Source organism: Oryx dammah, unplaced genomic scaffold (assembly GCF_014754425.2).
Source record: "Oryx dammah isolate SB20612 unplaced genomic scaffold, SCBI_Odam_1.1 HiC_scaffold_18, whole genome shotgun sequence".
In the NCBI taxonomy this organism is placed as follows: domain Eukaryota; kingdom Metazoa; phylum Chordata; class Mammalia; order Artiodactyla; family Bovidae; genus Oryx; species Oryx dammah.
Window position 1 is genome coordinate 54,543,829 of NW_024070202.1, and position 27,413 is coordinate 54,571,241.

Here is a 27,413-nt window from a genome sequence, read left to right on the forward strand (position 1 = left end):
GATCATTAAGTACTGAATTGCCTGAAAGTAAACATTACTGAGCCTGGAGGGCTACAGTCCATGAGGTCACAAAAGATTTGGGCACAACTTAGCAACTAAACTTTAGTAACTAAACAAGCATTACTAAAATCTTATCTTAAATTTTATCTGTGGTTGTGGTAATTGACTAGAGATGACTGCTTTGAATATTTTTGTGAATTACATGATTATTATGGCCAGGATCAGAGAAAAACGAGTGGCCTACCTTTATCTGGTAAAATACTGAAAAGAAGACATCACAGAGTGCCAGCCTTTACTTTGACTTTATTATTTACCTAAAGACACCAGGACCTTCTTTGGTAGCTCAGACAGTAAAGAAGCTGCCTAATAGCAATGCAGGAGACATAAGAGACACGGGTTCCACCCTTGGTTGGTAGGATCCCCTGGAGACGGGAATGGCAATCCACTCCAGTATTCTTGCCTGGAAAATTCCATGGACAGAAGACCCTGGTGGACTACAAGTCTATGGAGTCGCAAAGAGTTGGACATGACTAAGCAACTAACACAACAACAACAAAAGACACTGGAGAAAAAATGGCTGAATTCACAAAGACCCTGAAAAGAGACTGTATTTTCCGTGCCCCCAAACAAGTAAAAGTTGTAACATTAGGGGGTGCAAATTATATCATAGAGACCAACTTCAAGGTCTTAAATCCCTAGTCACCTTCTTTAGAGTGAATTCTTAAAATGTTTTTCCAAAAGACTTCTGTTCTTCCTATTCATCCTTTTGAAACCCATTCTGAAGACTAGGTGGGTTCAGGGGCCATCTATTCAAACAGAGATTTGATTTAAGCACCTTAATTTACAGAAACCTCAACATTTTTTCTTTATTATAAATAATCTGCCTAAGCCACAAATGACTTCTGAATCTCACCTTCTTGCAAAAGAGTATGGTTTGTACTCTTAGCTATCTAATCCCTATCAAAATTCTAGTTCAAAGAAATAATATTTATGGAGGATTGCCTAAATGACACATACAGCATTCATTACTCAGGCCAGAGAGTCTAAATTTTACATCTCAATCTGACCAGACCATGAATCAACTAATTCTAACTACTAATGTAATGCATCGGGCTTCCCTGGCTCAGACTGTAAAGCATCTGCCTGCAATGCGGGAGACCCGGGTTTGATTCCTGGGTCGGGAAGATCCCCTGGAGCAGGAAATGGCAATCTACTCCAGTACTCTTGCCTGGAAAATCTCATGAACAGAGGAGCCTAATAGGCTACAGTCCATGGGGTCGCAAAGAGTCGGACACGAGTGAGCGACTTCACTTTCACTTAATGTAATGCATCAGTATCTCTTAAAATTGCTTTTATTGAACTTCACATTGGGGTTATTTATTCAACACACATTGACAGATATTACAAGAAATGGCTTTATTTTGTCTGTTATGGGGCTACTGCTCATACACTATACTACATAGTGGGCCTTCATGAAGATAGGGGGAAAATTCCTGCAGGTCTAAGTATATAGAAAAATAATGATTCATTCCAGAAACTTGTATTTTTAAATTTTTTATAGTATAGGTATGTTGGCTCCTTCAATTTATCTGCTAAATAGATCAAAGGTAGATTAAAAGTTAATACTATTAATAGAAACTGAACAGACCTTTACAGAAAATACTACAGCTTCCTTATTTTTCTCCATATCTTCATCCTCTTTTTGATTCTGTCCACTACTTATTAACACAATTTAAAATAGACTAAAACCTACAAAACACACTCTTTTAGAGTTTAACTCTTTAAATTAAGAGAAATATAATGTTTACAAATATGTATTTTCAGAAAATTGGTTAAAAAAGCTTCAAGTATTTTTTAATATGCATCTTAATTATTGGATTTTAATTCAATATCCCCAACTATGTTTTTAAATGTGATGTGTTAACCAAGACAAAAAAAGTCATTTTTTTCATGTATTTTTTACTTTCTTAAGAGAAAATGTTTTGAAAAAAAGATTCCAGAGACTACAATGAAACAAAAATGAGAGCCTACAAGGGATTTCATATACTAATCATAAATTTACATTTAGGAAAGTGTGAGTAAATAGTACTAGAAACAAGAACATTCACAGATATCTGACTTTTTCTTTGTCCAGTGTTCTCATCCTTCCTTAACACAAGGTCATAAGCATTATTAGTAAATTCTTAAAGTATTAAATTTATCACTACATAATGTTGAATAATTGGAAGTTTAATCTAAAAAATATAAATTCTCTATTGTGAATGAATTTTATAATCTATGATAAATGATTACCAGCACAGACAAACAGCAAAGAACAGATTTTTTCTTTAGCTTTAGCAGAAAAAGAGAAAAAAAAAAAGATTAATTGATATCAGTAAGCAATAATCTAGTGAAATGAAGTGAAGTTGCACAGTCATGTCCGACTCTTTTGACCCCATGGTATTATAGCCCACCAGGCTCCTCAGTCCCTGGGATTTTCCAGGCATGAATACTGGAATGGGTTGCCATTTCCTTCTCCAGGGTATCTTGTTGACCCAGGGATCGAACCTGGGTCTCCCACATTGTAGGCAGATGCTTTACTGTCTGAGTTACCAGGGAAGCACAGCCCTGATGAACTGCAACAAATTTCCCTAAAAAAAGAATAAGTAAGGAAGCTTAAAATGTGCGGAGAGCACTGATAAACAAGCAGTGAGCACAGGCTGGTTCAAAGAACACTGAGCATGGCATCTGAATATAAAGAAACACAGGGACATGGTCAGGAAAAGAATAAAAGAAATACCTTTCAAATGAATATTAAGAAAAAGTGAAAGCCAGAGTGACAGTAGAAGAATTGGAAGGATTTATGATATTGAATTTTTTTTTTTAAAGGAAGGTTCCAGTGACAAACATTTCTAACAACATACTCTCTGTGCAAAGATTGTGATGACCCCCAAATCACAATTTCTTGCTTTGAAAATCAGACATATGGTAATACAGAAAAAAACCTTAGTTCTAAAATATTGATAAGCACAATGATTGGTAGGATTTTTAGGATAAAATGTATAGATTTCCACCCCTTGAAGAATAACTTCAGCTTTACCAGGTAATATCTAGTTTGAATCCACTGGGTTGGCCAGTAGAGAAGTGATAGAACTTCTTAGTCTGCTTCCTAGTTGCAATAGCTGTGAAATCACTTGAGTAAGTAAAATGTTAAACAAAGATAAATTTAAAAATAAAAAGTTTCAGAATTTTTATATTATACTTGTTCTTTAGAGAAAATTTCTAAGTTAATTGCTAGTATTTCACACTGCTTAAATAAACCTGACTTACAAGAACACTGACATGTAATTCTTTTTTGGATTATCAACTGGTAGGAAAATAATTATTTCTTCTAAAAATGAGTAACTGGGTAAACTAGAAAATTGGAAGGTGTTCCCTTTTTCAACATGATATCTTCCATGGAGGCACAAATTACTGTAACTCTTGCTTAGAATAATATCTTTCCCTAGTGAGGAGAAGACCTTTTGGCCACCCATCCTCTCCCTGGATACATATGTGTCACATATAAATCTATTCTGCATCCTCCCTCTCTTTTTTATATTAATAATAATAGAACTAAAATTCATGTCTTCTGAATTTATAAAATGAATGGATTTATCTGTGAGGAAAACCAATGGGAAAGAAGATATCAAAATGTTTAATAGTATCACAAAGATGATATACTGTTGTGCTGATTTTAGTCTGAAGCAGATAAACTCAAATTATAGTTTAACCTCTGGTTATAGGAACCATTCCATTTTGAAAACATTTGTTGCAAAATTAAAATAAATAATGTAATTGCATGAAGAGCGGCTCTGATGTGTTTACACTCACCAGGGAGTACACTCAGAGATGAGGAAAACATGCTCCCCAAATCACACACATAGACATGCCTTGATGTATAGAAGTAAATACTCTATATGAACTAATACATGCAGAAATTAGAGTTGATTGGATATATATATAGAACAAACTAAGCAAAAGATATTAATGACTTGGGTACAATACTGCCAAAGAACTCATGCCTTTCAGCACATATAAGTACACTGTGATACCTATGATACCTATTTTTTTAAACAATAGAAGTTAATTTTGCTTGAAGAAAAAAAATCATATATGGGGAATAGCCACACACTCTTCCTCTTCCTCACATACCAATACACATATATGTCATGCAAGAAAGTAGTTTTGTGTGAACACACAACCAAATCAGTACATGAAAAATATTACAGCATAAACTTAATTTATAAGAAACCTGACATTTAAAGTCTGATATGGTAAGTGTGAATACTAGGTTTGTTAAGACAAAGTAACCACATTCCTTAGAATGTGGACTCTATCCTTAGGAATACCTGGTTTCAAGCACAAGCACCACCTTTAAAATTTGTAGATTTCTGATGTTTTATTTAACCTCTCTGTCTCAGATTTCTTGTCTGTAAAGTAGAAAAAAAAATAACACACATCTGATAGGGTTATTTTTAAGATTTACTGAGATCATATGTAAGTTAATATTGTGTGCCTATATATTTTAAAGACAAAGTAACAATTTTTTTTCTTTTTAAAGAATGAGATTTTGTACAGAGTAATTCTCTGAACTCTTACAGCATTTATTTTAAACTCATAATAAAACCATCAACCTAGTGTAGAGTAAAAGTGCACAGGCTTTCTTCACTTACTAGCTGTGGACAAATTATTCAGCCTCTCCAAGTCTTGGCTTTCCTACATGCAAATTGTGAATAAAAGTGCTTATTTTGGAAAATTTTTTGAGAAATTTAAAATAATGCATACAAAAAGTGCCTAGAATAAATTTCAGTATGTTTTAATTTGCTTTGTGAACATTTCATTGCAGCCCTACCAGCTTTCAAAAACATCTAAAGGTGCCCCAATGCTCACTGTAGCACTCTTTACAATAGCAAAGACACGGAAGCAACTTATAAATGGATAAATAAGTTGTGATACATGTATGCAGTGCATATTACTCAGTCATAAAAAAGAATGAATTTGAGTGAGGTGGGTGAATGAATTTCTAGTGAGGTGGGTGAAACTAGAGCCTATTATACAGAGTGAAGTAAGTCAGAAAGAAAAAAATAAATATTGTATATTAACGCATATATATGGACTCTAGAAAAATGGCACTGATGAACCAATCTGCAGGGCAGAAATAGAGGCAGACCTAGGGAACAGACTTAAGGACACAGCACGGGAAGAAGAGGGTGGGGTGACTTGAGAGAGTAGCACGGAAACATATACATTACTGTATATAAAATAGATAGCTAGTGGGAAGTTGTTGTATAACACAGGTAGCTCAACACAGTGGGAAGTTAGTATATAACACAGGGAGCTCAACCTAGTGCTCCGTGGCAACCTAGAGGGGTGGGATGGGATCAGGAGTGGGAGGGAGATTCAAGAGGGAAGAAACATATGTATACTTACGGCTGATTCAAGTTGCTGTATAGCAGAAACAAACATATCATTGTAAAGCAATTAACCTCCAATTAAAAATAAATTTTAAAAAATCTTGAGAGATGAAATTATTTTTTTATGTATTTCTCCATTATCCACTCTACACATATTTTTGCTGAAAAAGGAAGTTGAGACTAACGGTCAGGAATCATGAGATACTGTTCCAAGGATTGACGTGCTGTAGAATTGCTGGTAAAGTACAAAGAAAATTATTTTTAATGAGAAAACTGATTTTAAAACTCACTAGATATTCATGGTGCATAACTAGCAAGACTCTTGGACATCTACCCTTCCCTACTTTGTCTGTGTGTGTGTGTGTGTGTGTGTGTGTGTCTGTGTGTGTGTAGGTATGGAGACCATCAACATATTCCTTTTGTCACACAAATGTAAAACAAATAGTCTTTCCTCTGTCTGGAAATGTTCAAACAGCAGAGAAATAATTCAAAGCAAGTTGTTCATCTTACGATTTTAAGTTTTATACTAATAAAATAAGCAGTGCCTTCAAATAAATAAAGGATAAAAAAATAAAATAAAATAAGTAGTGCCTTCAAAGCATAGTGACATCACGGAGGCAGAGGTCTTTAGATCATCAGCGAAGGTTGGGCTGGTCCTACCTTCCTTGTTCCCCAAGGCCTACTGCTTCTTGCAGGCTCCAAATTTGCCAGGACCTAGAAATGTTCTGCTTTCTCAGAACATTGGGGTGGAAAGGCTGTGGCCTCTGAGCAGGGAGTTACCTCATACGTTGTGTGAATCTGACAAGATTGTGCAAGATAATCTAAGAAGAGGTGCTGGACGGTGAAACAAGCAGCTACCAAGACAGATATGTTTAACAGTTGAGTTTAGCACTCATGAGAGAAGCTCAGAATGAGTCTTCAAATATTTTAAGGATATATACGTCCTTCCTGCTACACAAGATGAAGTAATTGAATAACCAGAAAATTTTAGCCTCTGAATCTTAAAGCTTCCTGTGAATGAGTACTGAATGTGCTGCCAAGAATATAAAAACAAAGAATTCACAATATGGTGACATGAGAGCAGTGAAATAGAAAAAAAGAACACAGAATAAAGTGATCAAATAATAAGTAGTTCTATAGCAGTGGAAAAATATACAAAATGCTACAAGAACACAAGTGTGTGGTAGGCATAAATTCTATTTAGCTTTACTCAGGGAAGACATCAAAGAAGTATAGTTTAAGCAGTATTTTGAAGGAAGAAGTGATAAAGAGAAGAGGCAAGCTCTTCAGAACATCAAGAATAAATGTGAATATATGGAATGGCATGTGGTATTCAGGAAATGACAAGTGCAAGCAATGTATCACAGGTGACATAACTTAAAGGGAGCAAAGTGCTGAAAAACAGTGACTCGAAGAAGTGTGTACTATGAGACCTGGAGCCCGTGATCAGATACAAGTCTTGGACTCAAACAGTCCAAGACATTTAACAATTTTTTTGAGATCCCAACGTACTCTTCTACTGAACAGGAAGTAGGATGCTATGATCTAAAATTCTGATGTGAATGTGACTCCAGATCTGAAATCTTCACTATTGACAGAAACAAGCAGCTTTTTATGGACATCTACATAAATACTCTGAAGATTTCAACTTTAGGCTCTGCAATGCAAAATGTTCGTGAATTAATAGTCATAAAACAGAATTTTAAATGTACACATCAGAGTCCCTATAAGACAATGCTCAATTAATTTAGTGTAAATCAAAATAAACTAGCTCCAGGACCCAAAATAACAAATTTCCAGATTTTTCTTTATTGCTCTTCCTAAGAAAAAGAGCACATGTTTGATAGTATAAAGACAGTTATTGTGATTAATAGAAGACAAGGTATGAGGATGAACTTCCAGGAATTCTTGAATAACTGAATGCTTGAATTGGAACTTGAATCACAGGTAGGATTCAAATGGGTCTAGATCCAGGAGAACCATTCCAAGAGGGAGGAAAAAAAAAAAATCCCTGAGTAAAGACTTTTCCTCTCCAAGGCTTACATTCAGTTCAGTTCAGTTCAGTTCAGTTCAGTTGCTCAGTCGTATCTGACTCTTTGAGACCCCATGGACCACAGCACACCAGACCTCCCTGTCCATAACCAACTCCTGGAGTTTACCCAAACTCATTCATGTCCATTGAGTTGGTGATGCCATCCAACCATCTCATCCTCTATCGGCCCCTTCTCCTCCTGCCTTCAAACTTCCCCAGCATCAGGGTCTTTTCAAATGAGTCAGCTCTTTGATCAGGTGGCCAAAGTATTGGAGTTTCAACATCAGTCCTTCCAATAGGACTGATCTTTAGGATGGACTGGTTGGATCTTGCAGTCCAAAGGACTCTTAAGAGCCTTCCCCAACACTGCAGTTCAAAAGCATCAATTCTTCAGTGCTCAGCTTTCTTTACAGTCCAACTTTCACATCCATACATGAACTACTGGAAAAACCACAGCCTTGACTAGATGGACCTTTGTTGGCAAAGTAATGTCTCTGCTTTTGAATATGCTATTTATGTTGGTCATAACTTTCCTTCCAAGTAGTAAGCATCTTTTAATTTCATGGCTGCAGTCACCATCTGCAGTGATTTTGGAGCCCCCCAAAATAAAATAGGCTTATATACCAGAGGATGAAGAGAGTTATTAAAATTTAAAAATTTGTTGTATGCTAAAAGGTGATAAATGTTATAGGAAAAATAAGAGAAGGATGTAGGTGATTAGTCAATGTGGTTGTAGAATGGAAGTTTAAATAGGATTGTCAGGGAAGACCTTATTGAAAAAGTGAAATTTAAGCAAAGACTTGGAGGAGGAGATGAAGTTAGCCATGTAGATTATCTGGAGGAGGAGCAACTTGAGTAGAGGGAACAGCCATTGTAAAGGCCCTGAGGAAAGGGCATACCTATGTTTGAGAAACAGCAAGAAGGTTAATATGGCACAACCAGAGTAAAGAAGAGGGAGGGTAGTAAGATACGAGCTCAGATTGTATATGGTCTTGTAGACCATTTTAAGTTTTTACATTTTATTTTTAAGAAAATGGCAGCAGAGCTGGGGCCAAGAAGATTTTGAATAGTGAAGTGACACAATATGATTTAGGTTTTAAAAGCATTTAACTGCTGTGCTGAAAACAGACGCAGGTGATCAAGAATGTAGGAGGACATGCCTACTAACTAGAGGACAGTGGTGCCGACAGAGGCAGGAGACGACGGCTGCTTGAAGCAGGTTGGCAGACGTGAAGACAGAGCTATCTGAAATCTATATGCATTTTAGTGGAGCTCACACGGAGTAAAACTACCATACTGTTTATTTTTCAAGATTCATTCATTTCCATTCATTTAGTTAATTATCAAGCATTTACTACACATTTATTACGAGCAAAGTGCCATATAGGTTAACTATTATCCTACAATTTTAGAATGTCACTGTGCCATTTAACATCTTTACTTTTTCAAGCCCAATCACTGCCATAAAGTGTCTCAATACTGTTGGTTTCAATCTATTGCTTACTTTCAGAAATGCCTGCTGCCAAGCCAAGATAAAATGAGCTTTAACTCTAATGACTGTCTTTTAACAGATAATACATTGGGACAACTGCAGGAATTAGGAAAAGAGAAGGAGAAAACTCACTTGGCACCCAGATAGTAGGAGAAGATAAAGGACTCAGGTGGGGGGATGGGGGACAAGGACAAAAATATATAATTTTAATTTAAAAATCATCAGAAAAAGTATTTGAAAACACATACTTTCACTTCTTCAGGAAAAATTAAACCAAGCTTTTAGAAATTGCATTTTTTTCCCCAAACTAAGAGGAAAACAGAAGCAGGGAAGTCCAGGGCAGTTCTGTGGATAGATCTGGAAGGTAGTTTGAAATGGGATAGGCACTTAAATCAGTTGCTAATAACAAAGTGCTTATATCATTTATAGGACAATTTATTTCTTTAGAGGGAAAAGGATAATAGTTTTAAACTAGATATGTTTTATTAGAGAGCTTTTGGTATGGTTAGGCTCCATGTCCTTACCTAGAAGACTCTAAAATCGCCCCCTGCTGACTTCTCCTAAAGTCCAAGCTCACTCTGTACTTCAGCAACAATGGCCTCTCTGCTCTTATTGGACACCTTAAGTATGTAACTCTCTTGTCCACTTGCAGTTCCCTCTCTCTGGAATGTTCTTTCCTCAAATATGGTACCTACAGGGCTTGCTCCTTAATTTAACTCCAGTCTCCACTGTAAGGCCACCATATCAGTTAGGAATTCTTTGACCACTTTATATGAAACAGCTCTCAACATCAGTCTATCCTTGGTTCCAGCCTTATTTTTCCTTATGGCAATCATCATCATCTGACATATTATTCACTTTCTAAAAAAGTATCCTGTTATTTCAATGAAAGTAGGAACTTTATTTAATTCACTACTGAATCCACACGGCCTAGAACAGTGCCTATCACAATGTATATGCTCAGCATATATGATGATAAACACATCAGTTCAAACATGCTTCTGGAGAACAGAAGCAGCATGTCTTTTGCAAAAAGTATTTTTAGCTATACATATATATATATAAAACTATATCTATTAGCTATATATATATATATATAACTATATCTATTTATTTATACACACACACCAGGTGTCACTAGTGGTAGAGTCTGCCTGCCAACATGCTAGACTTAAGAAACTCAGGTTCAATCCTTGGGTTGGGAAGATCCTCTGGAGAAGGGCATGGCAATCCACTCCAGTATTCTTGCCTAGAGAATCCCATGGACACAGAAGCCTGATGGGCTATGGTCCATAGGTTAGCAAGGAGTTGGACATGATTGAAGCAACTTAGCACACAGTTGCCTTTTCCACCTCCAGGGGATCTTTCCAACCCAGAAATCAATCCTGTATCTCTTGCATCTCCTTGCATTGGCAGGCAGATTCTTTACCACTGAGCCACCCAGGAAGCCTATATATATATCAGTTCAGTTCAGTCGCTCAGTCGTGTCTGACTCTGCGACCCCATGAATCACAGCATGCCAGGCCTCCCTGTCCATCACCAACACCCAGAGTTCACTCAGACTCACGTCCATCGAGTCCGTGATGCCATCCAGCCATCTCATCCTCTGTCGTCTCCTTCTCCTCCTGCCCCCAATCCCTCCCAGCATCAGAGTCTTTTCCAATGAGTCAACTCTTCACATGAGGTGGCCAAAGTACTGGAGCTTCAGCTTTAGCATCATTCCTTCCAAAGAACACCCAGGACTGATCTCCTTTAGAATGGACTGGTTGGATCTCCTTGCAATCCAAGGGACTCTCAAGAGTCTTCTCCAACACCACAGTTCAAAAGCATCAATTCTTCAGCACTCAGCCTTTTTCACAGTCCAACTCTCACATCCATACATGACCACTGGAAAATCAATAGCCCTGACTAGATGGAAAAGTAATGTCTCTGCTTTTCAATATGCTGTCTAGGTTGGTCATAACTTTCCTTCCAAGGAGTAAGCATCTTTTAATTTCATGGCTGCAGTCACCATCTGCAGTGATTTTGGGGCCCCCCAAAATAAATTCAGCTACTGTTTCCCAATCTATTTGCCATGAAATGATGGGACCAGATGCCGTGATCTTAGTTTTCTGAATGTTGAGCTTTAAGCCAACTTTTTCACTCTCTTCTTTCACTTTCATCAAGAGGCTCTTTAGTTCCTCTTCACTTTCTGCCATAAGGATGGTGGCATCTGCATAGCTGAGGTTATTGATATTTCTCCCGGCAATCTTGATTCCAGCTTGGGTTTCTTCCAGCCCAGCATTTCTCATGACGTACTCTGCATAGAAGTTAAATAATCAGGGAGACAATATACAGCCTTGACATACTCCTTCTCCTATGTGGAACCAGTCTGTTGTTCCATGTCCAGTTCTAACTGTTGCTTCCTGACCTGCATACAGATTTCTCAAGTGGCAGGTTAGGTGGTCTGGTATTCCCATCTCTTTCAGCATTTTCCACAGTTTATTGTGATCCACACAGTCAAAGGCTTTGGGACAGTCAATAAAGCAGAAATAGATGTTTTTCTGGAACTCTCTTGCTTTTCCCATTATCCAGCAGATGTTGGCAATTTGATCTCTGGTTCCTCTGCTTTTTCTAAAACCAGCTTGAACATCAGGGAGTTCATGGTTCACGTACTGCTGAAGCCTGGCTTGGAGAATTTTCAGCATTACTTTACTAGCATGTGAGATGAGTGCAATTGTGCGGTAGTTTGAGCATTCTTTGGCATTGCCTTTCTTTGGAATTGGAATGAAAACTGACCTTTTCCAGTCCTGTGGTCACTGCTGAGTTTTCCAAATTTGCTGGCATATTGAGTGCAGCAGTTTGACAGCATCATACACATATATATCATTCCATATATAGGAATATATATAGGAATGATATATACACATATATATTATTCAGTTATTTCTCATTTTTCATAGATTTCACATTTCAAAATTCACCTCTGTGCTAAAATTTATTTGTAACCCAAATCAATGCTCATAGCACTGTCATAGTCCTTCACAGACATGCATGGAGCAGCAAAACATCTGATTTCCCTGACATGCATAATTACTACCTGAGGTCAAACAAGGTAACACTGTGTCTTCTTCTTCCTGCTCTTGTACTATAAACAAATGTCCTTTTAGTGGTCTATGCAATGCCCTATTTAAGCTTTTATTAGTGATTACACTGTTTAAAATAGCTCCAAAGTGTACTTTTGAAGTGCTGTCTAGTATTCCTAACCCAAGAAAGCTGTGATGGGCCTTTTGAAGGAAATATGTGCATTAGTTACATAAACTTTGCTCAGACCTGATCTAATAGTGATGTTGGCAATTAATTAAATGTTGTTGAGTCAACAGTATATATTCAATAAAGTATTTTTAAACAGAATAACACATAAAATAAGGTTATGTATTGGTCGACTGATGATAATGTTGTGACCAGAAGTTCACAGGAACCTAACCCTGCATTTCCTCTAGGAGCAATGATTCAGCATTCGCTAATTCAGAGCTTGAAGTGACTTTATAGAACATGGTTACTGTGAGTAATGAGAATTGGCTGTATTCATGTATCAATATACGTGCATGGTGACTTTTACATACAAAATGAAGAAAGAAAAATTCAGTAAAGTTCATAGCTCATCAGTTCAGTTCAGTCGCTCAGTCGTGTCCGACTCTTTGCGACCCCATGAACTGCAGCACGCCAGGCCTCCCTGTCCATCACCAACTCCCAGAGTTCACTCAGACTCCATCGAGTCAGTGATGCCATCCAGCCATCTCATCCTCTGTCGTCCCCTTCTCCTCCTGCCCCCAATCCCTCCAGGCATCAGAGTCTTTTCCAATGAGTCAACTCTTCGCATGAGGTGGCCAAAGTATTGGAGTTTCAGCTTTAGCATCATTCCTTCCAAACAAATCCCAGGGCTGATCTCTTTCAGAATGGACTGGTTGGATCTCCTTGCAGTCCAAGGGACTCTCAAGAGTCTTCTCCAACGCCACAGTTCAAAAGCATCAATTCTTCTGCGCTCAGCCTTCTTCACAGTCCAACTCTCACATCCATACATAGCTCATAGGCATGTACAAAACACTCTAGCCAAGAATATAATCCTTCATAAAACATAATGGTGACATTAATGTTAATCACATGGTTTCATCAACTGAAAGTGATTGAATAACTCAGACCTAGTGGAAAGGACAGAAGCTATTAACTGAAAGACTTTAGTTGTGTAGGCTTTGGCAGTACTTAACTTTATGCTCCTTTATAAAATGGGTACTCATTAATATTAAATTAGATAAACCAGAAAATGAACTGAACATGATTACCCAAATCACTTTACTTGCTTAATGAACATAAATTTCTTTGTTATGTTACCCAGGGAACTGCCTATAAAATCCCCAGAGGGGAAATTTGTACAATTATGCCACCTGGAGTTTGGGGAATGCCACTACAAAACAAGGATGATAACTCATATTAACCTTTTTTTAGTATTAGGAAGTCAAAGTATATGTACATTGCTGCCAAAGATACTGTCAGATTTTTGTGGCAACTATTAGGATGCTTAATAATGCTTATTATTTTGTAAACACATTGTACTTCTTCAGGAGTAAGCAGTAATAAATGAGAGAAGTTAAACACTAGTTATCCATATGATAACTATACATGGAACAGAAAGCAACTTGACTTAATCCATTTTCCTAACTGTTGTAGTAGAGTATTGAAGCCCATCTATGAGCATACAGCTGTTGCTAATAAATGGGGCAGACAGCACATTATTGATAAAAATCATTCTCTTTATTTTATAGACATATCAACTGCCAACACAACTTCTTTCCAAATTTATAATGTGATCATCTATTTATTCATTTTTTCAGCAACTACTTCCTATTAAGTACTTCCTATATATCATAGAGTATAACTTAGTGCACTATCCCTGTACCAGGGAATACACTGGTATACCAGGGATACAAAGATGAATAAGAAATATTCATCCTAAAGAGTGTCACAGTAATCCTACTGGACTATGAGAAAACCGCCCAGCACTGATTGCTTGGGTGGTTTGACACTGATGGGCTGTGTTCCAAACCCTCCCCATGCTTTTTGAAAGAAACCAAGAAGCACTAAGGTAGGAAGGAATGGACAGATCTCTCCAATCAAATGGAAATGTACATTCAAGAACCAGCTCACCTGCTCCTACCTATATCTCAGTTTTACATGTAAAAGGGCAGTTACTACTTAGGGTGAAACTTTCTCCCCAACCCTCCACCCAAAATAAAGCTGCTATCTAAATGATTCCTTCAATTCACAGAGATTCCTCTAAATGCCCTGACCTGTTCCACTGATACTGTGGCTAAATAGAAACCTGATGCTGTTCCTTGTGCTACTGCTGCTCATTCACTCTGCTCAGTGGGCAGAACTAGAGGTCATCCTTGAAGACCCAACCTAAACTCCCCTTGATAAGCCATGCTACATTTTTTCTAAATCTTGGACTGTTGCCAATTACCCAACTGTATGGTCTGCCACCTGAAAGACTAGATTGGCAGGTTAAAGATACCTATCTCCAGGGCTGCAGACTGCGGGGAACTGTAGCTGCTGATTATATAGCCTGGGTCATTCCTATGGAGGCCCACAATAAGAACTTGTTCTCTGATGAGATCAGCTGGAATCAAGAAGCAGCAGCCAGATGACCACCACTCAGAACTGTCATCGTACCACACATGGCAGTATATCCACCATCATAAACTGGATACATAATAAAGTACTCTATGCTTCTTATATAAAAGTTGCCATTACATGCTAGACTTTCAACACTGGCCAAAAGTTGACCCATTGGTGTGTGGTAGTACAGGAGGCCACATTTCACATAGTGTTTGTCAAGAATTGTGAAAGGTCTAACATGAAAACTACAAAGTTAGCCAGCTTCTTGAGCTACAGTTTTCACAGAGTGATGTAAAGAGGGTCAAGTGACAACTGCACATACAGCAGTTACATTATAGAAGATCACTGAGCTCAGGGAACCTGGATATTTTATAACGGGAAATAAGCTTACTCCATCTGTATCCTGGGCTTCCCAAGTGGCACCAGTGGTAAAGAACACACCTGCTAATGCAGGAGACATAAGCGATGTGGTCCTCTGGTCCTCTGGAGGAGAGCATGGCAACCCACTCCAGCCTTCTTGTCTGGAGAATCCCATGGACAGAGGAGCCTGGCAGGCTACAGTCCATAGGGCCGCAAAGAGTTGGACACGACTGAAACAACTTAGCATGCATATATTAGTATCCCAGTGACACATTGTCTATTGGTACTTCACTGCCGCTGACACTTTCAGATTACAGTGGCACTGTTTCAGTTCAACCTCAGCCAACTGATTGGACTGATTAGTATACCTTCCAGGTGGCAACCCAGTTATGAGGGGACTGAGAGACTTCAAACTTAATTGCAGGTCAGTCTCCTGCATGCTATAGTTGAATCAACATAGTCCTAGGTTGTAAGTACAACAACCACTGGGTTGAATACACTATTCACCCAGGTTCCTAGAGTGGACTATGAAGGCACTGGGGAAGGAACACTTTAGATCTCCAGGGGGTGGGAGAAGGGATGAATAATTAATGCTTCTTGATCCTTAAACCTTACTTATACCTTCCCAATATAAATCCATATGATTTTTCTGATACCTACTGGCCTTGAGTTATACAGTGCATGGCAATCAAAGCCACAGCTAGTCAGTGACCTTGCCCATGTGACCAAACCAAACTAAAGTGAAATGGTGATCCAGACAAAGTCTAGCAATGCGTCTCAAAGAGGAGAAACCCCTTTCAGTAATATGTTTTTATGTGAGAGAGAAAGAGTCATAGATATCTCTCCCCATTGGCCCATCTGTTTTCCCCTGTAATAATTGGTAATGACACCTAGGATCAGCATGTCAGTCCAAACTCCCTTTGTGGGTTATAATGGATAATTGACTGGCCTTATACTTATCTTGACTGATTAAAATAAGACCTGTTAGTTGTTCTTGGTATTTATTTAAAATTGGCTAAGTCCAGGGCTCTGGGGGCATAAGTGAGATCAATACTGCAGGTTGTCCTTACCCTGCTGCTTGGAATCATATTAATAGCAGCCTTAATTGCATGCTTTATAAGACAAATTAAGTGGTTTGATCTCAACCTCTGTCAGATTCATCAGACTGGCCAGTAACATAGGCAACTCATAAAAAGTCACCAAAAGCCAAGACTGCATATGTGGTAAGTAAAATAAAGCCTTCCCCCATAAAAGATGCCCACATCTTAAGCCATGAAACCTATTACATTATACTATAAAGGAGAATTAAACGTATAGATGAAAATTAAGTTTTATTAATCAGTTGACCTTAAAATAAGGAGATTATTCTGGATTATTTGGCAGGCATACAGTAATCAGATAATCCTTAAATGTGAAAGGAAGAGGCAGATGAGGCAATGTCAGAATGATAAGACATGAAAACACTCAACCATCCATTGCTGGTTTTGAAGATGGAAAGGGTCCAAGAGCCAAGGAACGTAATGGCTTCTATAAGCTGGAAAAGATTCTCCCCCTGGAGCTTCCAGAAAGAAACACAACCTTGCTGACACCTTGATTTTAGGCCAGTGAGATCCATTTCATACTTTACACTCCAGAACTATAAGATAATAAAATAGTGTTGTCTTAAGCCACGGAGTTTATGTAATTTGTGGATAATAATAAGACACTGACACGGTGCAGGGTGCAGGGGTGGAAAGACATTCCTTTATGAGTATCTGGCCCTCCTACAGCTCTTACAGATTCACCAAGAATGCAAGACCCTGACCCTATCCTGTCTTCACCTGGTCCATTGCTCAGGGCTGTGTTTTAGGTGAGGAACCTGGAAGGATGATGCACTAAATGTGTCATATTTCCACAGCTCAGCATTTCTTAGCTGCAGTGCATATATGAGATTCCCAGGTAGCTCAGTGATCTACTGCCAAGGTAGGAGACACAGAAGTGGGTTCAATCCCTGGGTCAGGAAGACCCCCTAGAAGAGGAAATGGCAGTCCACTCCAGTATTCTTGCCGGGAAAATTTCATGGACAGAGGAACTTGGACAGCACATGGAGTAGCAAAGAGTTGGACACAGTTGAGCAGCTGAGCACAGCGTATGCGCGTGCACACACACACATACACAAACACACACAGATCTGCCCCACTGGGAGATCCTGGAAACAATAAAACCTCACAAACAATGAAAACCGAAGCATTCTGTGCCTGAAAAGAAGGAAGCACAGCTGAGCAACTCAGCACAGCCCCACATCTGTATACCCACCGTGTGCACAGCACCTGTCTTGGCCCTACTGGCCTATAGCACTTGGGAGAAAGGGGAACTAATGTAACAGCACTGACTGATGTGCATGCTGCTTTATCGGGGATGGTGAGCATCTAAGGGGGTGGGGAGAAGGAACAACTGCCCTTCTAATCCACAAACTCTCACTACAGCAATTCCTTCATAGCAAATAAGGACTGGACATATTAATAATATAAGATGATGCTTTTATATGAATTATTAAAGGAGAAGGTATAGAATATTGAGAACTGTATTTTAAATGGAAGTTATTCCAGATAAATCGCAGAAGCAGTATTTATTCAAGGAATCTGCCTCTGTATTTCTGTTATACAGTTTTCAGTGCATTTGAGTAAAATAAATCTGATTAACACTATAATTTAATTTGGTTAAGGGAGCTTTAATACTCTAAAACTATTGTTACAAGATTTATTCACAGAAGTAAATAAAATAATTATGAAGCTGATAAAATGACTACATAAGCCATTTTACAAGAGGGATATATTTTTCCTTCTTTTCAATGAATGTTTAAAGCTCTCCTTCAAGCTCTTGGTGAATCTATTGATCTGTGAAACACAGTGCACTCCAGGGAGGCAATTCAGTTGACATTATATATCAAATGATGATATGAATAATAATCATACCATTTGGCAATTAAATGTCTTACAAACTTTTAACTGATTGAACATCAAAAAAGTCAAATGAGGTCAAACATTGTATTTTTTCATTTTCATATTAATGATATAAACAATAATATTAAAAGATATAAAGAATAAAAGGGCATAAGAAAAATTACATAAAATATTTCAAGATAAAATATATATGAGGTATGTAGCTTACTATTGACTGTATATGTAATGTGTTTTTTTAGCTTGCAGAATTGTTTTCTATTTTTAAATATTTTGCTTGTAAAGTTGTTATTGAAACATTTCAAACCACTTCTTTGGATGGGTTAAGAACATGTGGAAAATGTTAACTTTAATCAGTAAAGACAAAGGATCACTAAAAGAACACAGATCATAGAGAAAGAAATCTTCTGAATCTCAGAATTTTCACATACAAATTCTATTTTAAACATAACAGTGAAGGATACTTTCAAAAAAAATTACATGTTTTACTTATTCTCCAGTTAAACATTGATCCTCACAAAAAAAAATACACACACTATCCCCCAAGTGGTTGATTACTAAAGAGTTAAAGATGTAAAAATTAGACACTCATATTAGTTAAAGATCTATAGAAGCTAAAGTGTTTTTTAAAGGCTACTTTCTGTGGTCATAAATACTAGGTCACTTATTTTATAATACCATAAACAATCCTGTAGTGAGAGATTTTAAAAATTTAGAGTAGATCCATGTGCCTATTTCTTATCATACAAACTAAAACATAGTTATTCACTGTACCTAACTACACTTACCTAATTATCTAAATTACTGAATTACAACTGCATTTTAAGTACTTCTATTAAATATCCAGCACTATATTTATTTTTATCATAATTTTAAAATTATTAAACAATCAGAGAACTTCATTAAGATATTCCATACATGTATGATAAAACTTGGAGCTCTAAAATATAAAGTAACAAATGATTGAATAAAATATCATATACCTTCCTCACCCTTGTAGCATCGATATATGTTGTCAGTGTTCCACTTTTACATGTTTTGATTAAAGTTAGCTTATTTTTTTAATTGTTGATGACAATAACTCACAAAGTTTTCAACTGTTTGACATGTGCAGTAAAGAAACTAAATAACTTATCCAAAAATTTGAGATAAAATATGTATTTTCAAAAAGATAAATACTAATTTCAGGTTTCTAAGGCATAAAACCAATAGCAAAGGGTGACCAGATTAAGGAACATAAAACAGAGGTAAAAAGTGATCTACAAGAAGAGAGTTAGGGATGGTTACCAACAGGCATGAAAGATGAATGTTTCTTTAAAAGTTATTCTTGCCTCCAGTGCTTTGGTCAAACAAGCCTTCTATTAAAGTGCTTCAGTAACACTCAGATTCACTTTGTTATTAGTTGGTATTTTTTGTAAAGCCATCAGAAAAATTTTAATAGATATCTTTTTCCCAAACATATCTTCAGATCTTCCCAAACGTAAATGCTGTAACCTTCAATCAGATTTTCTTAGATGTAAAGGATTTTTCACAATCATGTAGTTATAATTCTAAACAGCTCAACCACATTCTTCAAAAATCATTTCAAGTTCCACATTACTTATGAGAATTATTAACAGCAAGCAACATGGGATTTTATTTCAACTATTCACAACTGTATTACAAATGACCCTGGAAAATTGCTGGCGGTGTGGGTATGGACCCTCCACAGAGTCCACCAACCACAAATTCTGTACTATTATAGTACCATGTTACAGAAGAAAATCCAGTGTACAAGTGGATTCACACATCTCAAAGCTATGTTGTTCATGGGTCCATAACTATCTATTGCTGTGTAAAATTTACCACAAACTACTACAAACGTAGTAGCTTTAAGCAACATGTATTTATTGTCCTAAAACTTCTGTGGGTCAGATGTCTTGGAGCAGATAAACTGGCGCTCAGACTCTCGCAAAGTGTTGGCTGGAGTGTGTACTTTCCTGGAGCTCCAGGTTCTCCTCCAAGCTCATGTAACAATAGGCACAGTTTAGTTCCTTGCTTTTGTGAAGGCTCCATTTTCTTGCTGGCTGTAGGGAAGAGGTTGCCTCAGCTCCTGAGAGGCTGCTCACAGTTCTTTGCCACATGACAATTTCTCAAGTCCTCGCAAAAGACATTAGCTTGCTTCTTCAAGTCCAGCAGAATAAACTCTTGTTCCAGTCTGTTAAGATGGAATCTTATATAACATAATATATTCATGGCAATGACCATTCCACCACCTGTGCCATGTTACGTTGGCTAGAAATAAGCAGCCGGTTCTGCCCTCACTCAAGGGGTGGGAATTATTCAAAAGTGTGACTCACTATGGAGTGACCTTAGGAAGTATCCACCAAAATAATTCCCAGGCTAAACTTATAAACTCTAAAACCAAATTGCCTCAGCTTAAATTCTGACTCTATCCTTACTAATTACTAATTATATCTGTTTCTCCATCTTAAAATGAGATTATAGTACCTCTTCTTAAAGTTGTGAGTTAATATTTTTTAGCTCATTTCATTGCTACATTAAAATCACACAGTAATAATACCTATGTGTTGATGTCACAAGAGGCAAACTTCCCAATTATTTATTCATCACATAATCTGGGTAAGTAAAAAGAAAACTTTTAGTTCAAGTCTTTTGATTAACTATTTTAAAATAATATACAGAAGTATTTGGCAATAGGAAGTTCTCTAGCAGTATGCATTAAGTAAATTAATATTGGAATATCTAAATAAATTTCTAGGACTTCTTCTGTGGCTCAGTGGCAAAGAACCTGCCTGCCAGTGCAGAAGACACAAGAGATGAGGGTTCAATCGCTGGGTTGGGAAAAATCCCCTGGAGAAGGAAATGCCAACCCACTCCAGTATCATTGCCTCAATAATTTGATGGACAGAGGAGCCTGGCAGGCTATAGTTCATGGGGTTGCAAAGAGTTGGACATGACTGAGCATGCACACATACATAAATTTCTAATAAGCCAATACATTTTTACCATCAAGATTTCATATGCTGTGACTGTAAATTGTATACTGTCATTTCTCTTGACTGATTCATATTTGCATATATGCAAATGTGCATTCTGCAAACCATTGTAACAACATGGAAATTCCTAAAGAACATTTAGATTAGCTAACAAGATAAAAATATGAAGTAATATGCAAAATAGCAGTCAATAAATATGTTAAGTAATCATGATGGTAATTGAAATTTAGAGTTACAACTCAATAAGAGTAAGTTATGGAACTTCTACTAATCACCAGCCTCAGAAACTTATCTCTGCTTCCTAACACACAATTCACAAATGTTTTAACTTTTCAAATACTGCCATTCAGTAATGAGTGATATGATCTTTTAATGACCTTCCATGAGCTGACTCTAAAATCAGTTGGAAGCCCACAGAGAAGTATACAAATGCTAGGTCCTATAGATAAGGGAAAATACCCATTCTTTGGGATGTTGATCAGAACTTGAAAAGTAGAATTAAATGCAAAGGAACAAAGGGTAACCAGAGAGAAGGTAGGGCCTAACAAAATCAAGGGTGGGATCAGAAACAGACTCACTAAATACACTTCTTTATTACAACTTCCTCTCATTTGCAGTTTGGCATGTTGCTAAATATCTAGAATATATTTTAAAGGGACTAAAGGTTTCTCAGAGTCTCAGCATAATGCTCTCATTTTAAAGAAACTTCTCTACACATGATTTTTTGAAGACAAGTTCATGTTGAAAATCAAAATGTCAAAGGAGATAAATGGTTGGAGTCTAGAGGAAACGAGATGGAGTTCTGGATAGAGCAATGAACTTTAACATTTCTGGTTAATCAGAGAGAAATATGCACATACTATAACAATGAAGAAAACAAATATAAAATATAAGGGCATAAATAATATAAACTCTAAAGAATATAAAATTATTTAATAAGCATTGGACAAATGATTATATTTTTAGCTGTAATATACAAGGAAAACTGAAATGCAGTAACTTCTCTTTGAGCTCACTCACAAGGGAACATGAAATATGTTTATTCCTATTCAGCCTTGCATAGCATCAGAGTCACCCTGAACCCTGACTGAACCCTATAGAAGAAAAAGGGTCAAATTTATGGTAAGATTATAGCGGTTCTTAATTGGCAATATTAATTAAAAAGTCAAGGAGTGTCAAAGATTTCTTTAAGATGGTTTATTGCTAATATGAGAGTGTCATATATACTTTGCATCTAACTGATGACAGTTGAAATCACTATGGCATGGTTGTGAGAACTGAAAAAATTACTGGGTACCCAGAGACAAGAAAAAAACATGTGCTTAATGGCTATAGCTAAAATTAAGCATGAATCATTACCTGAGAAACAAATGAATGAAATGTATTAGCAAAAAATTTTAAATGAACTAAATATTTAAAAGGGGCATAAATTGAAGTTATTTTGAATATGGAGAAACCATGAGAGAAATTACAGGAGAAAGTATTAATGTGACAGATTCTTTATAAGGTTGAAGAGAAATGCTGTCTTTAGTTAGCAAGTTCAAACTTTTCTAACAAAACCCTTTTATTGATCTTTCTTCTATAAATATTTACTTTTAATCTGACCCAGGCAATCAAATAAGAGATCTTCATTTCCCTCCATCAGATTTTCCACATGTCTTCACACAAGTGCTCAGATCCTTGTATTTTACAAATTAAATATGTCAATACATGTCATCATGGTATCATATGCTATTTTCATTCTAGATGCTGAGGTTACTCCAGCTTCTTTTTCCCCTCCCCAGGATTATTTCAGATGACAATATATACAAAACAAATATTTTAAAATTATTAATATAAACTTAACACATATTCAAAGGAGAAAAAAAAAAGCACAGGACAGTTTTCCAAAAAGGCTGTTCTCATGTGAACATACACTCTTAACTAATGAATAAAATGGTCAAGATTGGTAGCATCTTTTAGTAAGGTTTACTATTATTTGCCTGAAACTCCAGTACTTTGGCCACCTCATGCGAAGAGTTGACTCATTGGAAAAGACTCTGATGCTGGGAGGGATTGGGGGCAGGAGGAGAAGGGGACGACAGAGGATGAGATGGCTGGATGGCATCACCAACTCGATGGACGTGGGTTTGGATGAACTCTGGGAGTTGGTGATGGACAGGGAAGCCTGGCGTGCTGCAATTCATGGGGTCGCAAAAAGTCAGACATGACTGAGTGACTGAACTGAACTGAACTATTATTTTCCAACCTTAAGATTCTAGAGTGCATTTTATCAAATTCATTCATTTGTGTTGTTTATTAAATTCTCTAAGGCTACTGATTCCTGTGCTTAAGTGTGAGAAAAAGACAAAGAAAAAAATCACCACAATATTATAGTCTTAAAAGTTATTATTCATATTACTTTCATACAGAGGACCCCTTGTTTAAGACCAAAAATAATAGGCCAATTGAGACTTATGCTTAACATTTAATTGTATGAATAAGAATGAAAATTTAGGCCCAATATAACAAGAATATTTTCCCCTTGATATACTGAGCATAAAAAGTATTCACATCTGTTTCACTGCTTTGCCTTCTTCATGGGCTTAAACCTGCCAAATTATTCCATTTGATTTCAGAGAATTCTCATATGGCAATCTATTTTATTTACTTTATCTTCAATAAAATGGTTCAGTGAGCATTAGCAACTCTAAGACACAAGTTTCAATCAGTCTTCAGACAAAGGCGTCAATCTATATTAGACCTACTGTCCTGTGAGTTGTAGCTAGAAAGTTAGATAAGGTAAGGCAACAGTGAAAATGTGACAGAGTCTTAATAAAGCCAAAGTAAAGAGAAAGAAAGCTCTCCCCAGGCTCTCACAGTATAGCTTACGCAAGACCAGGTGCTGGATTCAACACATGAAGAACTCCTTAATAAGGCTAACAGCTAAAGTAGGCTTCAGACTTTATCTTTATTTCACATGACACCTACAGTAATAGTTCTTTGTATTCCAGCAGATAATAGTAAAAATTTGAAATGCCAATAGTTAAAAACGAAGTTTCATATTCACCCCCTGGATATCATAGAGGGAAAAAAAAAAAAAACTGAAAACACTCAAGCTGCATAGCAGTTCTATAACATTTTCATGTGATAACTAATATAACAGTAGTTTCAGTGGACCTTTCCTTATAAATCTGTATGACATTTTAAATATAGTTGGTGGATTAGTTTAACCACAAAACAATCAGTAAGTATGAGCAACAACTCATTTTGGAAAATGATATGATTAAAGACTAATTCCAAGAAATGTTGGGCAGTACTGTTAGATGTCATGAAAATGCCTCCCAAAGCACAAACTTTGTAATAAGAGACGCTGGTTCATATTTGATATAGGCTGTAAAAAGTAGATTATTGTAATGGTGCTCTTCCCAGCAAATAAGACCATTAAAAATGTATTTAATGTTCAGTGGAAGTGAAAAGCAGGCCAGTTAAAATCCATATTTTGCTATTTTGTATAATGGTACCAAAATTTTTACTAGTGGATCACTCCAGGCCATAAATTTGATATTACAAATGTAAACTCTCCTTTTTTCATAGGAACCAGTTTCAATTTTTCCCTTTGTAAAAAATATAATGCTGTATTTTCAGACATTTCTCCAAAGAATACATACAGATGGCTAACAAACACATGAAAAGATGCTCAATATTGCTCATTATTAGAGAAATGCAAATCAAAACTACAATGAAAAATCATCTCACACCAGTCAGAATGGCCATCATCAAAAAGTCTATAAATGATAAATGCTGGAGAGGGTGTGAAGAAAAGGAAATCCTCTTGCATTGTTGGTGGGAATGTAAATTGATACAGCCACTATGGAAGACAGTATGGAGTTTCCTTTAAAAACTAGGAATAAAACCTCCGTATGACCTAGCCATCCCACTCCAAGTCATATATCTGAGGAAACCAAAATTGAAAAAGACACATGTACCCCAATGTTCATTGCAACACTATTTATAATAGCTATAACATGGAAGCAACCTAGATGTCCATCCACAAATGAATGGACAAAAAGTTGTACATATACATAATGGAATATTACCCAGCTATAAAAAGGAACACATCTGAGTCAGGTCTAATGAGGTGGATGAACCTAGAGCCTATTATACAGAGTGAAGGAAGTCAGAAAGAGAAAGATAAATATCATAGACTAATGCATATATATGGAATCTAGAAAGATGGTACTGATGAATTTATTTGCAAGGCAGCAATGGGAGAAGCAGACATAGAGAACAGACTTATGGACATGGGGAGAGGGGAGGAGAGGGTGAGATGTACAGACAGAGTAACATGCAAACTTACATTACCATATGTAAAATAGATAGCCAATGGGAATTTGCTGTATGTCTCAGGGAACTCAAACAGCGGCTCTGTATCAACATAGAAGGGAGGAAAGGTCAAAAGGGAGGGGACACATGTACAGCTATGGCTGATTCATGTTGGTGTTTGACAGAAAACAACAAAATTCTATAAAGTAATTATCATTCAATTAAAAAATAATTTTTTTTTAAATTAAAAAATATATAATGCTGTATTTTTGCCCAGGTTCTATCATTACAGAATAATCAATAAGAAGAAAATTTGGAATGACAGTTTAATGTGAATTTATACAAAAATCTGTTCTACTACTTGCTGATACATACTTCTCAACTCACTTTCCTGGAGACTGAATGAATATTTTTCTAACTTAAACATGTCAAAGCACTGAACCCCAAATATGTGTACATATATATAGATGTTTTCTTCACAACTCTATAAAGACATTAAAGGAGAACGATGGAAAACTAGTATGATAGATTAGTAGAATAGATTCTAAAAGCTCAGACTCTGTAAAGGTAAGAGTTTTTGTTGTTGTTTTGTTTGCTTGTTTTTTAACTGTTTCAAACAGCTCTTCTAAAAGAGAATCAGCACCAGACTAGCACCCAGATCTACCCAGTCCTGACACTTCAACACTGATGTACTCAAGTAGCAGGAGACTAGAAGAGGCCTCTGCATATTATAAAATCAGTATTCCAGGTGAAATCTAAAGATTTCACATTTTCTTCTCACTTAAGTCCACTTTCTCATAAACATGCATGCCTTCCCCACGACACTTACTTTAGAGACCACATATTCAGTATACCTGTATATTATATTAATCTTTGTATTTCCTGCAAAGTCCAGAATAGTAATGAAGTTTGTGGAAATAATTTTCAGGGGTAGTATATAATATATTCATTATCTACTGTTACATAACAAATTACCTCCAAATTTAGCAGCTTTGGACAAAAAAAAAAAATTATTATGTCAAACGGTTTCTGAGGATCAGGAATCCGGGAGTAGTTCAGCTAGGTGGTTTAGGCTCAGGCTTCCTCAAGAAGATGCAGTTACTGATAGTTCCTCCCTGTCTACTGGACAGAGGGAACAGTTTCTCACCACATGGATCTCACCAAGTCAGCTATCCTCCCCTAGAGCAAATCATGAGTCTGAGAGAGAAAGAAAGAAGGGAAAGGGGAAGGAAAAAGGGAGGGGGGGAAGAGAAAAAAGAGAGAGAAAAAAAAAAACAGAAACAAGAAAGAACATCCAAAACAGATGTCCTAATATCTTGTATAACCCAATCTGAAAAGCAATATATTATTACTTGTACCATATCCGAGTCAACTGGCCACAAGAAACAAGGTACATGTGGGAGGGAAAAATATAGCTGTATGAAAACCAGGAGATGGTGATCATTAAGGACCATCTTAAAGGCTGCCTATCACAGCTCACCCTCTGGACCCCAAGATTCACATTCTTCCCATGTGCAATCAGTTTCAAACATACAAGTTGTACTGGATTCCTAGAGGTGATTTAAGAGACACACTTAAGATTACACTTAAGATCTGAGATACACTTCAGATTACTGAGTCAGTGTAAGAGCAGATAATTTATAAAAACCATCCTTTAAAATATGATTCTCAAACTGACCACTGTTCTGAATTAAGAAGGTATTTCATATATTTGAGCTTCCCTTCTTGCCTGGAAAATCCCATGATCAGAGGAGCCTGGAGGGCTATACAGGTCATGGTGTCACAAAGAGTCAGTCATGACTGAGTTAACTTTCACTTTCACTTTTCAAATATTTAGTGAATGTTTCTTAAGATACGATTATATGCAAGGCTACAGGTGATACACACATGATATTATCAGGAAGAGTCTTGAGTTGGCTAAAAAGGAGGAAAGAAACAGGACAAGTGTAGTGGAAGAGGCAGAGATGTAAATGTGGTTTACGTTTACAGAAGACAAGGGAAAAGAAACATTAGGCTATACACTGACAGAGACGTGGGCAAGCGTAAGGCAAGTTCAAGGCATACGTATCAGTGTAATGAGGAGAAAATGTTGGATATCTGGGTTTTGTCAGAGTACCAGGGAATGCTGTTTTAATCTGGTGGTTAGCCAGCTTAAAATAATGGATCAATATTAGGCAGAAAGGAATGGCCCATTGA

The 27,413-nt window shown here is 36.8% G+C and overlaps 1 protein-coding gene across 1 annotated transcript in view; it reads right to left on the minus strand.

Moving 5' to 3' along the window:
- FOXP2 (forkhead box P2) overlaps positions 1 to 27,413 on the minus strand; it is a 671,719-nt gene that overhangs the window by 421,018 nt on the left and 223,288 nt on the right. The gene's annotated exons all lie outside the window — the stretch shown is intronic.